General features: G+C 30.4%; 1 long non-coding RNA gene across 1 annotated transcript in view; it reads left to right on the top strand.

The window, feature by feature from the left end:
• Window positions 1-16,861, top strand: part of LOC143080343 (uncharacterized) — a 172,384-nt gene that overhangs the window by 12,102 nt on the left and 143,421 nt on the right. The gene's annotated exons all lie outside the window — the stretch shown is intronic.

Below are 16,861 nucleotides of genomic sequence, written 5' to 3'. Positions count from 1 at the left end.
GTGAATGACAATTCATGTATATTATAGCTTTCGGTTTTGATTTTTTGTATATAATGTTTAACTGTATACGTTAAGGCTTCCTGGGATGCAGCAGATATAGCTATTATACAATCTACTGTGATTGGTTTGCAAGTATTACTACCAATTGTTATGCATGTTATGGGGACTGAAACTCGCACCCATGCGTAGGAACTTTTAAAATTTTTTGTTTTAAATATGTACTTCTTTCTACTATGTTCATGATTTTCTTTCAGACCGGGCATGAGTAAGTGGTGTTACACCTAATCTTTTTTTTTATGCTGGCAATAAAAACATTTTGTGACCATAGGAGAGTGGTATGTTATAATTCGGATTGGGTTGGTGTTATTTGCATAGTATATCGTTAATCACAAAACCATGATAGTTATGTTAGTTATGACCAAAGGAATATTTTTAAGACGTTGACAACGAGTGCTTAAAATATTTGCACGTATAATTTAGAATTATTTAATTTTGGATGTAACGCGTCTTCTTATTGGCTGACGTTATTTTGTTATGAGCCCATAGACATAATTTAGTCATGTGACCGTGACGTCATCAACGTTTTTTCATGGTTTTCTACGGTTTAAAATGGAATTTAGAATTAAATTATAAGAAATGACTGTAATATTTTTTCTGTCTATGTAGAAATAACATTAAAAATTTGGTGCACACTGAATAACGCAAATTTTTAATGTTATTTCTACATAGACAGAAAAAATATTACAGTCATTCCTTCATTGTAAAAGTTATGTTGTTCAAATCTTATGTCCTTTTTTGTATCAATGATGTAGAGCAACAACAAAAAACCGAAAAGAAATATTATCTGTTTTTTAAAGCCCTTGAAATATTACAAATTCATGTTCTCGCAATGTTACAAGGCCAGAAAGTTTTATACGAAATATAATTATCGGCCTAGCCAAGATCAGATGTGCATTTCATATTGGGTCTATGTTATAGGCTTGTAAAGACAAGAAGATAAACTTTACATAAGTAATACATCTTTGAACTAAAGAAGAGAATGTAGGGCTTCACAATGAATATCAAATATCATGTATAGGTGTTACCGTTTTGAAAAAAAAACACTAAAATACACGCTGAAAATGGGCAAAATTTCACGTTATGTTGTTTCATTTAAAATTTCGCTGTTTTTATCAATTGATAGTTAATAAGTGAACTTAATTTGAACTACATTATTGGTTCATTGCTGTAGACAATTTATTCATCGTTCTTTTACTGTTTGTTGCAACAAAAAATCTTCAGTGGTTACAAAGTTATGATAAAAAGTTGAATACTATGCGCTTGTTATGAAATTTTGTACTTTTGTTTTTAGCTTGCTCAGTGTAGTGATAAAAGAGAAAAATAAATCAAATTTATGCTATTATGTGTTTTGTTTTCTCTTCTAGTATATACATTATCAAAAACTACCTCATTTATCAAAATTGCAGTACCCTAGCTGGAGATATATGCCATCAAAGTTGGATATACAAATAAAGTGAAAAAATGTCTTGTCCGTAGACATGCATTCCCTAGTAAACTGGAAGCATAATTACATTAATGTTGCACTGCTAAGTTCCTGTTCTTTTGTAGATATGAAAACACTACTAACATTTTTTTCTACCATCTATTAATAGAGGAAAAAATTCAAAAATATATGTCAGAATGTCTTGTCCGTAGACACATGTCTTGTCCGTAGACATGTCTTTTTATCAATATTGCTTGGCTTTATGGGTCTTAATTAGTCCTATGTGTTGTTTAAACTTAGAAATATCTTATTTTTAAAAAATAAATGGTAATTTAAGTGTTCTCAATTTTTGTAAAATTACTTTACAGGAGTGGATTTTAAAAAGTGTCAGATTATCAGCCATAAAAAGCATACCTTATTTTACTTCAATATTGTTTATTCCAGTTGCTGCATACCTTAAAAGATAAACTAAATCAAATGAAGAAAAAGTATTTCTCTCTCTCTAACTTTATCTTTTGCATTTCAGTATTAACAGCAGATGAGGAAGTGTCTACGGACAAGACACTTGTTCATAACAAGTATTAAATTTAATTACTTGTCTGCTATGGAACTTAAATCTTATTTATAGGTGATGAAAGTTATCTATTCAAATTAAAACTCAGTATTTTCAACATAAATATAGTCACAATTAATTCTTACAGATTTTTTTTAACTGAAATTGTCTTGTCCGTAGACATTACCACAATATATTTGTATCCAATTTCCTTGAGCTCAGCCTAATTTGATAGGTAAAATGTATGTTATTTTTTCAAGAGAACACATTTAAGGAATGACTGTAATATTTTTTCTGTCTATGAAGAAATAACATAAAAAATGTGGTGCACACTGAATAACGCGCGTAGCGGGTTATTTAACAGTGTGCACCACATTTTTTATGTTATTTCGAATAGACAGAAAAAATATTACAGTCATTTCTTATAATTTAATCCTAAATTCCATTTTAAACCGTAGAAAACCATGAAAAAACGTTGATGACGTCACGGTCACATGACTAAATTATGTCTATGGGCTCATAACAAAATAACGTCAGCCAATCAGAAGACGTGTTACATCCAAAATTAAATTATTCAGCTATGTCAAAATTGAGTTTTGATAATAGTTTGATTGTTTTAAACAGTCAGATATATGGATTTCAGTTAAAAGAAGGTGTCTTCCTTTTGGCTTAATCAATAAATTATTGAGATATGTAAAGAATTATGGATACATTTTTATATTTTCCAAAATTAAAAAACACCGCTTAAAACTTAATTAGTAACTTTTAATCTTAACTTTAACAATCATCTTTGAAAGCATTTAATTGAATATCAATAAAATGTCTTGTCTTTGTCATTTACCAAAAATCTGTCACTGGTGACCATGTCTTGAAGGCAACCATTAAAGAAAATTATACAGTTTTTAAACACCATTTATTTAATAAAAATATTAAATATTTCTTTCAAAAACTGCATGTAATTTAATTTATATAAATGCTTCCAGTGTTAGCCTAACGATGGCAATTTTTCATAATTTAAACCATTTTTGAACCAAAATATCAAAAGAGTTTTTCCCTGAGGTGATACTCATTTTTGACTTCATGTGAAACACAAAATGCACATCTGATTGTGGCTAGGCCGTCTGATAAGCCTAAGGATTATTGACACCTATTGCACTTTTGTTAAAGTTCGATTTTTTTTTTTGATATTTTTATAACTTTTAATTTACACAGAAAATTTAATTTGTGTAATGTCAATTTTGCCCAAGGAATATGAAATCTGATTTATATTGTTGCATTATAAACAATTGTTTAATAATTCCATTACCAAACATTATATTCTAGATCTGTCAATGTTTTTTATTTAATTCAATGGTTACTATGATGAATATGAATTCCTGGGACAAACATGTCGTAATTATATGTCAAATGTATATAATTATGATAAGGATTATTGACACCTATTGCACTTTTGTTAAAGTTCAATTTTTTTTAATATTTTTATAACTTTTATTCTCATTTATCCAACTTTTCTAAAATATAGGTAGTACAGGTAAAAAAAAAGTTGGATAGATGAGATCAAAGGTAATCAAGAACAAAGGGTTTTCCAATAAGAGTTTGGTTGAATGACAGGTGAAAAATAAGACTGAAAATTATACCGGGATTAAATTTTCTGTAGTATTATTTAGCATAGCATGTTAAAATCACGGTGGGTATGGTTGTCCTGCGAGAGAACGTTCTGTGCTGGTGATTTGGTCCTGTCAGGTGCTGGTGGGTCCTGATTCTGTGCTGGTGGGTTTGTTTACATTGTATCAGGACGGCAATAAAACGACTGTTTTGTTGCTTAATTTTTCTCTGATGCGTCATAAGTACCATGCAAAGTATATTACAACAATATTATATTGCAAAAGTCGTGCAAGTTCCTTAAACGGAATTGTCCTGACGCTGTGCTGGTGATAAGAAAAACGGTCCTGGTTCTGTGCTCCTATGTCCTGGTTCTGTGCCTTTATATTTTAGTTAAAGTCATATGAAACGAGTGACCGGTGAAAAATAATGCTCTTCCAATTCTTGAACCAATGCATACAAACATCATAAACTTAGTCTTTTGTTCAAGAATTTTTTATTTTTTTCACATAAATTTCGTATAATCGTCATTTTTTTTTCAATCGGTCAGTGTTGTTGTGAAAATATGGCAGGTAATTATAGTTCGTGTTTTAAGCCGAAGTTTAACGATTGTCACTTGTTTGTCAACAATTAACAAAATATAAGCAAACAAGCATGGAACATGAGCACGTGTTTAACATGTAAATTCAGATAATAGTTTATTTTAAGGACATCCATGCGTATTGCGATCACCGGATTTTTTCGAGATGGGTCACACTGAGGTCACTTTGCATACGGAAAATATGTCGGAGGAATTGCTTCCTGGAAGGAAGCAATTAAAATAAAGTAAACTTCTTCTAAATATGAATGAATTAAAGAATTTTCTTCAGAAAAAAGTTTATGTACATAAGTTTTATAATGAAAACTATTCATGGAGTTAAAAAAAACATATGCATTATTTTTTTTAATTTGAGGTTTCTTATGACTTTAAAAGTGGCATATATTTCAAGATCATTAATACTGTTATTGACTAATTAACTGTTGTCTGCTTTCTTGAAATTGACATTGTTGTGAATCTGTTTACTGTTATTATGAGAGAAAAAATACCCCAATTTTTTAATTTTTTTTTTAAATTAACTGTAATCTTATTCATTGGCACCTGTGTTAATGGAACCCTTCTTGCCCCCTTTTAAGATAAGAAAATATGTTTACGATTTTCGGGATTACGATCATTTTGCAAGATCACCAAAATACGTTGTAATGTATACAATACTTAAATAAAGTAGATGATGTGGTATGTTTGTTGCCAATGGACAAATTTCCATAAGAAACCAAAGGAAGTATGTGTTAACAACCATACGTCATCGTACGACCTTCAACAATAACCCATAAAATAAAAATGTAAAAGGTTTTGCATAAAAATGGAGAGCAAAAATATAGAACAAAGGACTTTTTGAGCGTTTGAATCATATGTCTTTAGCAGCTTCAAACACATTTGTTTGTGAACAATTTAGTGCTGACTATAAGAATGACAATAGTATTGCGGGTTTGTTTGTTTGTTTTTTTTTGGGGGGGGGGGATAAGTTAGAGCGAGGTTACAGTGAAAGTTTTAAGCATGGAATAGTTTCTCGTAAGATTTAAAAGTTGTATTTTAAAAGAAAAATGTATCTTATAGCTATTAAGAATCACTTGCTGTATCTGTAAGATTTTTTCAACATATTTTTTTTGTCTGAACGGTTATCAGGTATTTTTTTCGAAAGTTCGATAGAACACTAAAAAAAATTCACTATTTTATGAAAGGGCAGACTAGAATATGTCAGAGAATGAAGACGAGATAACCTTTGTACAGAGATTTTTGTTATGTTTAGCATAGGATCAACACAAGGGTACATTATCCTTAAAGATCTATTTAAAAGTATTTGAAACTACCGTTTGCTTTGTTAATTGTGCCTTCAATGTCAAATATTTAAAATATCTTGTAGCTTCATACTACAAATTGTGTATAAAACAAGTATATAAGTTTAAAAAAGAAATTCTTAGATTAAACACCTACATTTAACTTTAACAGGTCATAACAGTTTAAAACAATACAAATCTACACACACACACAAACTGGCTTACTTTCAACTGGTTATCAATTTGTATTTGTCCAATCAAATCCCAGTATGTATATTGAAACTCCGCCTACCTATTGTTTGAAAACATCCAAGCAAACATAGCAAGCAAGTCAATCAAAGTTTTTTTTTACATGCTTTTATAGAAGAGCTGTACTATATAATGCAAAGAAGCGTTTAAGTCTTTCGCCAAAAAAATGCTATCACTTTCTTTTTGTCCTATGTAAACTTCCGTACCATTTCCTTCCATTCATGATCATTAAATTGAACTGTAAAATATTTCTTGGTACATTCTTAATTCCTTCATAAGTCTTATGTAAACATAATTATGACAATAACTGTTGTTAGTACAAGCTTCACTGCACACTTTTAAAGTTCTGCTTCATCAAACATTAAAATGTGAACTTAAGTTTTGAGACTTTTTTGATCGACACGATTGGAATTTTTGTATATGAGAACATGGTTTATCTATTAGTTGAAAATGCGGCTTTGAACTAGCTTTCAGCATTCGTTGTTCAATAATGTGTGTCATTATTTTATGTGATAAATTGTTGTGTTGGTACACCACTGTAACAATGAAGGAGGAAATGAGGAGGGTTGCATACTGAACTATTAGTTCGGTCAAGAAAGACAACCCGTACTAAAAAAGGGGAGGTAACTCAATTTTCTTATAAAGGGAAACGAGTTTATCAGTATTTCCGAGGAGGCTGTTAATTTTTGCACGCCAACTTGTGTACATAAATAATTAAATGTCGGATCACAACGTGTTTTGAATGTTTGATGATCGATGTCCACGCTTAATTCCAATAGTATAATAATTTGTCATCTTAATAGAAAACCGAGTTTAGAATCAAATTAGGATTATTACGGTTTATATATAATAATTTCAATTAGTTTTTATTATACGAGATGCGTAATTATTGTGTAACATAATTCTTTCTTATCTTTGAACATTTTTCTAAACATGCAAATTCTGTTAAGAAAATAAAAAGTATTTGATTTCATAAGACAAATATAAAAACAAAAAAAGAAATAAATCTGCCCACCTAAAACATTGTATTTTGCCATGTCTGGTTGAACTTTTCATAACTTTTCAAGTGAGTCTTCCTGGTTAATCACCACTCTTCGCTACTATACTGTTTATTTTATTTTATTTCATATTTTCATCTCATCTTGTAATGTGTGTTTGTGTTATGTTATATAACTTTTGATGAACTTCTTTGTACCATTGTAACTTTATGGTGTTTGAGAAATAAAGAATCTTGAAATCTTGAATCTTGGTTGAAGGACTTACTATTAACGAATTTGGTGAAAAGTTTGTTTCTTTCTTCATCTTTGATCAGCAAGATGGCGAAATGCATCTATAAAATCTATTAAATTTTGCAAATTTAAAATAGAGAATGATTTAAAACAAAATCGAGTTCACTTCTTCGATACATGAGGTAAAAATAAATAAAAAGTATTATGTAATCAAATTATGTTGAATATCTATTTCCAGTTTATGATCTTTTACATGTTTTATATGTAAAGATAGTAAGGTAAACATAAATAAACAGAATTAACACCTTTATGTTACTGCTTCGTAAACGATGATGTCCTACTGATTTTATGGTCATCATACTGATACTTTATATATTCCTTAGTTTAGAAGACACCTTTAACCAATTAATTGTATGGCGTGTTATAACTTTGGATATTGATAAGGGTAAATACAGAAAAACGCTTTGAACGCATCACAATCTTTAAGTGATATTGTCAATGTTATATAAATACATTAATCTAAAAGTTTTCATTAAGATTTTTTTTTCTAATTTCATTTTACATTTAGCAGACAAGTACAAATTAATTCGAAAGACTGTGTCATGACTAAACAATTGCGGAAATTATAGTCAGCTATAAAAGGCCCCGAAATGACAATGTAAAACAATTCAAACGAGAAAACTAACGGCCTTATTTATTTAAAAAAGCTAGCTTGGTTAAAACAAAGCAACATGCATGTCGGTGAAAAGTGAACCATAATTATTTCTGATGAGATTGCATGCAATTGGTCTCAGTTGAAAAAAACGTCAACCTAACATAACATACATTTTGTCAATAGATGTAAACCTCCATGCTGCGAGATTTTCTGATTTTAGTCGTTGTGTATTCAAGTAACAAGCCATTGTGTGATTTTTAAGAATTAAACTTTTCCAAATATATTACAGTTTTGAATATTTTTTTAATTTATTTTCATATTCGATTTAATGATTATTTCATAATAATGTTTATTTCTAAAGGAATATATGTAACGTATCTCAACTATGACAAAGTATTAAGTGAACACGGGGTATTTACCAAAATACATGTAGCTAACTTAGCCAAATCAAAAACTCCTCAAAGATAAAACTCTGAAAGTGTTCAACTTAAAATGATAAGAAAAGTGTGAAAAATTAATAATATTTATACACGCATCACTCCCTGTAGAGAACAATCAAAGATACTTGAATCACACAAATCAGTATTGGTATCCCGGGGTGTGTAGGTTTATGAAGTACATGTAGTTATTAAAAAGTTAATTAGTAAATATTTCTGTTAAATCATATTTCAAACTTTATCATACTACTGAGTATTGGGATGTTTAATATGTGGGTTTTTTTTTTCAGGGAAGATAAATCATTATTGTTAGCAGAGACATATACTACAAGAGACATATGTCACTGTATTTAGTTAGCTTACGGTTATGGAAAAATTATGAAATAATAATTATTGAAATTTTAATAATTTAAAAAATCATAGCCATTTTTTTTGTTAAAAATATAACTGGTGCAACCAAAGAACCTTATCCAATCGATGTTTATGGATGGTCACGATATATGCAATAACGATGAAGCTTATTATTTTATTCAATTAAAATCCGCAGGAAGATTTTAATTTCGACATGCATCCGTTACACCAGTCTTTTCTCGGAAGCTTCCAGCAAATTTATTTTTGTCATTGTAATGAAAAATATATTGAGATTGTTAATTGTTGGAAGTTCACTTTTGAACATAATGATTCCTTTGTTTACTTTATCCCCTATCATGATTGAAAAGGGGAAAATACACAAAAACGTATACCTTGTGTATTGCAAGTATTTCTACTTTAATGTCACATGCAGAGTAAACATGTATATCTTCAAAATCATATTGTATATCAGAATCTTAAAAGATATAATAATACTAATTCATAAAAGTATAAGTCTTTTTCCGATGACTTCGTATCCAAGCGTGTAAAATTCTCTTTTCCATGACAATTTTTAATTTTCAACCATAAAAAGACGGGAGAATTACAAAAGTTAATTTTTAGACAAAAATACCATTTTATTTCCCTGTCTTTGGAGATTATTAAAATATCCACGCGAAAATAATAAAATAACGAATACTATTTGTTATTGAAGCAAATAGATGTCAGGGGTTCGCAAAACAATGCCTTCTCTGTATACATTAAAAGGGCTACTTTGCTATTTATGGTAGCAAATTTTAAATCAAAAGTGACGGATGTTTAGAATATCATATTTTCATAAAATTTACATCATTAAACAGTTCAAGCCTTAAAGAAACTATATTTAACCACGCGAAGAAGAAATTCAAATGTTAACATAAAGTAATACGGGTATAAAAACTATTTGCCCATTCAAATCTATAGTAAAAGTAATCGCTGTATATGGACAATTACTAGCGCATGCGCATTAAAGACCGAACGAATTCTTGTACATGGTTGGGTGGAAGTGTGTGGGGGGGGGGGGGGGGGGTATGCGGAGCGCTAACAAACATGTCTATGCGGCATGGGGTTTGATCATTGTTGAAGCATCAATGTAAGGGGCATTTAATATCTTTATAAAACTATTCTTATTTTAGATACTATATATTGTTATCTGATATTGGACGAAAGATGTTGCCCTTTTATATAATTATGTAATACAAGTTACGATCATTTTAAAAAAACATATTAAACAGCCAAATGGATGCACAAGAGCTAAAATAGGAGTCATAGATCCTATTGACAACAATTATCTGCCCAATTTTATTGATTTTGTAACATTTGTTTCAAATATGACCAACTTCTTATCCAAAATCACCAGCACCGTATCAGGACCCACCAGCACAATGACAGGACCCACCAGCACAGTATCAGGACATGAATAAATTGAGAAAATGCTAAATTTTAATAAATTGCAATGTTTTTTTCACAAAATAGTTTTGTCGTGTGGATTGCGGTATAGAAAGCGGACTCTTTGAGCATTTTTGTTTTATTTTTTCAGTTCTAGATTTTCTGAAAATGAGCATTTTTGTGTTACGCTTACTGAAACAGTTTAGAGGGTCAACTTTTTAATGGTTTACATATGAACCCATAAGAAACAAAATTGAAAAATCTCAACTGTTTTCTTTCATTTTTTATGAGTGAAAACGTCAAAAAGCATCATTTTCGTCATTGTTTACATTTTTCATTGATCACCAGCACCCGTCAGGACCGAATCACCAGCACAGAACGTTCTCTCGCAGGACAACCATACCCACCGTGAAAATGTGCAACTGACATTTAGTTAATGTAATGTAAATCATTTGAAAGTATTTTTAAGTTATTTAATCGTTAACTAAAATGTGAATTGGATAGAAAAATATCAGTTGCACTTTTATTCATGAAGGGATTTGTCAATGAGATGGAGCTTTTTTTGTGTATTAGATCCTCTTCGTTCATTTTTTTCTGTTCTTCTGACCAAATGATCCAAAATAGGACAAAATATAAGTTGATTACGTATTACCAGTGGCGTAGCTAGGTCTCTTCTACGTGTACGCCCGAACCTCGGTGAGGGGTTCTGATGGTCCCAAGCTGATCTTTTTCATAGCATTCACCCCGGAAATTTTAACGAGTTATTGAGAAAGAAACAACATTCCTATAATTAAAAACGTTGTTAAGGTGCAATATGAGAGTTCATTAAGGGTTTTGCAATAGCTGAATCCGGCAGTTATCGGTTCTTTACAGCATTTAAAAAATCAAGTATTTTCTTTCGCTAATCTTTCTTGACCTGCAATGTTTACTTTTGCCAAAGTTTCATGACAATCAACATTATCAATAAAGGTTTTAAAAAAATCATATAACAAAAAAACAAAAAAAAAAACAGACTGTTTGTTAATTTCTGTCAATATAATACTGATTTGTTTTTGCTTCAGACATTAATCATAAAAAAGCTTCTGCACAAACTTTAATAAAATTTGATGTAGTTTTGATAAAGAAACGATGCGTTACAAACTAACCCCTCTTTGTACCCACAAGTTAATTGCAGTTTTAATTTTTAACACTTGGGTGGTGAAAAATGTTTAGAATTTTGCATTGATGAGCAAATATGCTTTGAATCAGCACCACAAATAAAAGTTAACAGGTCTAAAAAAGTAATAAACACATCATATATACTCAATAAAATGTTACTATAAAATTATTATTGATTTGTGGGTTTCTTCTGTATAAAAGATGAAACATTTATTTATTATTCAAAATATTATTTGAAATATACTAAATTTTATTCAAAAATAAAATGTAACAAGTTTACTATAGCCTATTTTATATATATATTTTTTTAAATAATATAAAAACATACAGGAACAAATTTACTGTCATATTTTAGAAAGACACCTTATTATTAGTAAACAAACAACCCAATAATTAACAAAAATAAAAAGTTGGCTAAATGAGAATACCTTATTTTAAAAAGTTGGATAAATGAGAAGACACCCTTTTAATTAACACAGAAAATTTCATTTGTGTAATGTCAATTTTGCCCAAGGAATATGGAATCTGATTTATATTGTTGCATTATAAACAATTGTTTAATAATTCCAGTACCAAACATTATATTCTAGATGTGTCAATGTTTTTTTATTTAATTGAATGGTTATGAATATGAATTCCTGGGACAAACATGTCGTAATTATATGTCTAATGTATTTCTAAAAAAATATTTATTTATATACCATGCATACCAATGTACCTAAAGAATCTGCCTTGTCTGATCAAAAGTAGACTTGTGCGTGTTGTCTGAAATGGTTTTATTTTTATAACTATATGAAATATCAGTATATTCATCGGAGCGTAAATGAATACTCAACTGGGAAATCCTTTTAAAACCTTGTACGTCTAATTGAAATATTAATTATATAACCTACAACAGAAAAGTAAATCATCATTGTTACCAAGCACCTGAATGCTCCTGTAAATTTGTATGGTTCGTCATCCCGGCTTTTATCAGGATTCTGCAGGTGAGCATTAGATTGGTATCAGAGCATCACATTTTTTGCCATATTTGCAATGCAGATGCAATGGACAGACACCCACATTTAAAAGTTTTCTATATATTTACATAAGCACGCACACATCTTAGTTCCTTGAAACCTTACATTTTATTTGTATATAAGCTTGAATGAATTTTCAAGAAAATAAAATCATAAATCCATGAAATTCTAAAGAATTATTGAAAAAATAACTGGTTTCTGCCACCTTAAGCCTTAACATGATTTTAAAATATCACGAAAATGTGCTTTTTTAAGAGTTCTACAGGTGTGTGGTATTATATTTATTTTATTCATAGTCAATGTATAGGTCTGTTTGCAAGCAAATAACTTTTACATGGATTATAAGGAAATATCAAATATCAAGACAGATAACTCTGTATCCCAATACAAACAATGATATTCAATTGATTAATTTTGAAATGATTATGTTCACCAAAAAATGATTTTATATCATAAATAATATAGAAATAGCAATTAAAAAGAGAAAAAAAAAGTAAAAACAAGCCTCAGCATAGTACAAGAAAAAACTGATCATATTACCTGTTATAATGATTTATTTCTTATGATATGGACATTTTCTTCTTTATTTACTTTTTAACAATGAATATATGCATTCTTCTTTTTTTATAGCTCTACTACATAGTTGATACAATAGGACAGGCTACAAAAATAAGAAAACTGGCCTCTCTCATCACCAATAGTGTGGCAGTTCTAAAATTTCAACATGCGGCCTACACAGCTAGCTCATGTGGAGAAGAGATATTGAGACTGATTGCGAATAAATGTACACTTAGTTAAGTGCATCATGGATCTACAAAGTGAAATATATGTACCAAAAATATAAGTTTATTTATAACTTAGCCTTTTTCAGCACTGCAGTCAATAGAACAATGATAGTGACAAGAATTGAGACTATTTAATACCTCAAACAATGGGAAAATACTTCTTGAGATCAGTTGTAAGTGGTTTTATATCATGCATGAAACAATAAACTAAAGTAGTTTTAAACTCTGTTGAATAATTCATACACCGTACCAGAAAACTCACACAATAAAAGTTATTAAATATGAACACAATCATTTTTTTCTATTTTTTTTTTTTTTTTTTTGCATTCAAAGTAGTATGACGGCAAAAGACACAAATATTGCTTTAATAAATTTGGTCTTACAAAACCTATTATCATGATTATTTTTTTTGTGCTGTAACCATATGAAATGAATGTATTTTTAATGGTAAATGACTGGGGTAAAATTTTAATGTCTGGATTTATTTTTCTTCCTCAAAAGTGGAGGACAAGACAAAAATTTGAGAAATTCCACTGTCTCCCTTCCCCGTATGAAGAAAATGACCTGACCCTTTATTAACATCTTTGATTTCTTTGTCTCACCTATCCACTTATTAGGAAAGGAAATTTAAATTGAAGGAAGATTTATAATATGTAACCCCTCAACTGGGATTTGTTATTTTTTGTTTAGTGTTTGTATTTAAAGATGTCAACCTAAATATATTTGTTTTACAAATAATCTTATTATCTTGCATAGGAACAACATAGAGTTTTACTTTCTATCTTTATTTGATCCATCCAAACTATAATGATTTCCCGATTAATTCTGAAACAAAAGAGAAAAAACCCACAGCGACAAACATAAACAAATATATAACAATTAATCTTCTTTGATTCAAATAGAGGTAGGGGTTGCTTGAGTTTTCAAAAAAATGTTGAATCCAACAAAATGCTTCTGTGGCTGTCCCATGGTGAAGTCAGGAACCTTAATCTTTGTCGATTGTCATGAGTTACTAGTATGTTTTACTTCGTTCTTTTGTTATTTAAAATTTAGGATTTTTTGGTCAAACGGAAGACCTTTGATCAACATTGTTTTATTAATTCAAAAAGAGAGTTGAAGAATATCAAAGGAATAAGTCGATAACAAACTGCCAATGCCATGTGAAAAAAAAATCAAAAACAAACAACAGTCTCCAAGACACATAAACAACTTAGGGTACCTTGTCAAAAACCGGTGGTGAGCTCAGGTGCCACTGATGTGGAAAGTAGATCCTACTATATACGTGGCACTAAAAACTAAAGCATTGGTAATACGAGTGTTTTCCCCGGTCACTCCCCATGGTAGGTGGTGGTGTAACTGTGTTTAACTACCAGGGGTATGACACTGTGTCAACATAGGTCAGCTGATAGCCATTGTGTACATGTAGTCACCAGTGGCGGATCCAGCCATTTTAAAAAGGGGGGTTCCCAACCCAGGACAAAGGGGGACTATATGTCCCCATTCAAATGCATTGATCGACCAAAAAAAGGGGGGTTCCAACCCCCTCCCCCCCTGGATCCGCCACTGGTCACCCTGGCGCCTCAACAAAATATTATAGAATACTTTGTTGCCAAAGTAATGCCACAAAGTAAAAAATGTAAATGTAAATACAAGCTTAAGGTGGTGTAATAAAATGTATGTGTGATTAGAATATTGTTTTTTTATGAGTTGAAAAGGTTTTAAATGAAAAACAGAGGATGGAACCTCTATAGGACTCTATACAAATGTATAATATACAGAAAGTCTGTAGTATTTTAATTTTGGTATTAACAACAGACAAAGAGAGACAACTCTAGACCAATTTTTAATCACTTCGTGTTAAAGGAAGGACTTCGACATAGTTTAGAAAATACGTCAACAACTCTTGATCGTTGTTCTTCATCTCATTTTTATTCATTCAGTATTAATATAGGGTCTTCTTCTATGAGTATTGCAATTAATGAAAATTACTAGTAATACAGATAAAATATTTTACAAGAAGTTAATATACTTCATAATCGTTTGGAAAGTTTCAACAATTGTGCATTTGCAATACCGATGGCCATTTTTAAATATGAAGTGTGCGGCAAATGATTTTAAACAAAACAATAAATCTAAAAAAGAAAGAAAGATCAACACTAACAATAATTATCACAAACACCAAATAACAATATCAGATCTTTTAATTATTAAAACTATAAATAATACAATGTATTAAAAATAATATCGTATCATTTATCTGCATAAAAAGTATAATTATATTATGTTTCAAAATTGTTTCTATGAAAATTGATGTTTACAACCATGTAAGCATTTTACATTAAAATAAGAACAATTTTAAGTATAAATAAATAAACCAAGAATGACATATTTATACTAATTTAACAACAATTTTGTAAGATGGTTTCCGACTGCCTATTTTAAATCGAAATGAAAAAAAAAGGGAGAAATCTAACTCTGAATTTGATCTTTTCATAGAGAAATAGGGGGGAAAAATACAACAGTTAATTGTGTAGATACTAGTCTTTTTCGAGGTTAAAACTATCCGCGGACTAAAATATGCCCCCACCTCTACGGATCGATCTATACAAACCTTTAGGTAATATCTTCGACCTTTGGCAGACTATAAATGTGAGAACAGTTATCCTCTTTACATGCATTTATCATAACTTTGTCCAGCTCTTGAGGTTGTGATTTAGGTATCAGGGGCGGATGCAGGAATTTTCGAAAGGGGGTGCTAACCCAGGGCAAAAGGGGGGGGGGGGTGCAAAGGGGTGCAAAACATATGTCCCGATACAAATGCATTGATCGGCAAAAATAAAGGGGGGTGCGCACCCCCGGAACCCCCCCCCCCCTGGATCCGCCACTGGGTATCTACATTTCTGTATTCGTTAATATTTTTCTCTATTCTTTTTTCGCCATTATTCTCCATGCTTTATCCCCCAACTCTAATTCTCTGCACTTTATATTTCAGCGCCCTTTTTTTTCTCTTTTCTTTATTTTTTGACTCATTTTTGAACTTTTTTGTAAACCTCAACCAGAGTAGACGAAACCCCCTTACTTATCTGCAACAAATGACAAAGTTTCCTTATTGACTGACATTCTCCTGAATTTATTGCATAAGAATGTTTTTATTTCTATTTCTCTATATTAAACTTTTAGAAAATATTTAGTTTAAACAGTAAGATAATATTAATTATATCGCATAGAACTAATGTAACCAAGATGCAGTCATGTTCACGAGGGTCTGGATGGGGTTTAAAGAGTAAAGAATAACGTAGAGGATAAATGTATTAACACTTCATACGAAATAAAAAACAGCCAATAGTACACATACATGTACGTACATGCGCCAACAGTAAGATCTTTTACAATACAATTTCTTATGTTTCATATAAGTGTAAATAAAATACAATAAACATGCTACCAAATACGAGCGGGGAATGATATTCTGTAATGAACACAAAATGTGAAACACAGCTTGTACATGTACCATGGAAGAATTATAGTGTCAATAATATGCATGTTTCTATGCATGAATAATGTAAAAATAAGAATTGCATGGCATGATTGCCAATGAAACAACTCTTCACCAGAGACAAAATGACATAGTTTTCTACTATAATAGGTCACTATATGGCCTTCGACGATGTGCAAACCCATATCACATCTAGTAATCTATAAAATCCGTAATGGCAAATGTAAAATAATTCAAACGCGAAAACTAACGGCTTGATTTATGTACAAAACAATGAACGAAAAACAAATCTGATATACAGCAACAAGCGACAACTAACGAATTACAGGCCTAACTCCTGACTATCGACACGTACATATATACATAGTATGGAGGGTTAATTAAACATGTGTGTTGGTGCAAGACCATCTCACTAATGGGCTGACCTAAAGTATTTACAAAATATATGATTGATTTGTGTATATAGTCAACAGGTGTATCTAAATAAAATTAAATAACATGTTTACCATAAATATATATCTACAAAAATGACATTTACGTGAAA

This window comes from Mytilus galloprovincialis, chromosome 1 (assembly GCF_965363235.1).
Source record: "Mytilus galloprovincialis chromosome 1, xbMytGall1.hap1.1, whole genome shotgun sequence".
Lineage (NCBI taxonomy): Eukaryota > Metazoa > Mollusca > Bivalvia > Mytilida > Mytilidae > Mytilus > Mytilus galloprovincialis.
The sequence above is the reverse complement of the archived record's forward strand: the minus strand, read 5'-3'. Positions and strand labels throughout refer to the sequence as shown.